This window comes from Tupaia chinensis, unplaced genomic scaffold, assembly GCF_000334495.1.
Source record: "Tupaia chinensis unplaced genomic scaffold, TupChi_1.0 Scaffold000513_1, whole genome shotgun sequence".
NCBI classification, from domain to species: Eukaryota; Metazoa; Chordata; class Mammalia; order Scandentia; family Tupaiidae; genus Tupaia; species Tupaia belangeri.
This window is the reverse complement of record NW_006160026.1, coordinates 3,852,412-3,853,950: the sequence shown is the minus strand read 5'-3', so window position 1 is coordinate 3,853,950 and position 1,539 is coordinate 3,852,412.

The window sequence follows — 1,539 nt, the reverse complement described above, 5'->3', positions numbered from 1 at the left end:
TTTTTTTTTTTTTGTCTCCTCAAATGTTAGGCTGTTGGGAAAGTGATGATATATTTGTATGTTTTTCTAAGCATAACGACCTAATATATTCAAAATAAATGTATAAAAATAGTTCTTAACAACCTAATATATTCAAAATAAATGCATAAAAATAATTCATGAAGTAGGAAGCAATGTGTAAATACCACATAATGTAGTCATGGAGAGTCTTCCATGTGCTATGCACCATGCTCGCTTCTACAGAAATGAGGATGACAAGTGCCCCTGCGATGGATGCTCATTGTAGTGAAAGAAGTAGTAGGCAACACACCTAATGAGGAATAACCCTTGTTAACTACTTTGTTATGCTCAAGCTATGAGCTAACCATTTTATTTCAGTTATTCATTTAACAAATATTTACGGCAATCTATTAGTATCAGGCATTGTTTTGTCACTTTCTTATCTTTTCACATTATCTTTGTAAATGAATCTTCACACGTTGTGACAGGCTATATCACAATTCTCCTTTCAACAAGAAGAATACTTAACCGTAAAAAGTTTTGTTAACTTTCACCAGCCTCAAAAAGCTAATAGCTAGTAAAATTGTATTAAGGTCTTAAAGTTCTCTAAATTTAAGATCTGTATCTTTTATGTGGGGGGATTATTATTATTTTTTTAATTTGCCACAGGGCACATGCACACACTGGAGAGAGACAGAAAGAGAGGGAAAGTAAGAAAGCACCATCAGGGAGGATGGCCATGCCACAATCCCTTCTCTTCCACTCTCCTTCTGGGAGTCTAGGAACACACATGCCCAGCATATTTTTCAAGCTGCCTGGTCTGGGACTTGAACTATGCAGTTGGCCATATGGGATCCAGCTGCCCCATTCACTACACCACAGGCTGGTTCAATATCTATATCTTTGTCTAAAATGTATCTGGCCTGAGAAGGAGGCAATCAGGAAAATCTTCAAGGAGTAGGGGTGAGGGAGGAGGAGTTATACTGTTGATCTCAAGGCAGAAAGGGCATTTGGAGAGCTCTCTTTAAGACAATGCATTCAATAAATGTAAAGACACGACAGTGGGAAACAACATGGCATCTTGGGGAAATTGAAGTGTCACTCTTTATGTAGATCTCGAGGAGTCTGTTATGTGGTTATTATCAGGAAAACTCCAACAGAGCTGACCAGATTCACGATACTTTCCTCTTTTGTCCCTCCTCCACCATCCTACTTTGTTTTTGCCTCTACCTTTCTTTCTCCACTAATTCATTGTTTTAATTGAGGTACTGAAGAAAAATGAGTTGGCCATTCTCAGAGCTGGTGAAAGTGATTTTTCAGAGGATCTGGACAGCAGCCTGCATTGGTTTCAGCTCAGAAAATACATACTACCAAAAATAAACCTGTCTCAGTCTACAGCACTGCAGCTGGAGGAAACAAAGCAGACAGCAAGGATACCATGAGTAACCTCCATAGGACACCTTAAAACAGCACAGCCAAACAACACATTTAACAGACACACAAATGAAAGGTTATCTGCTGATGATAACGTACATGGTA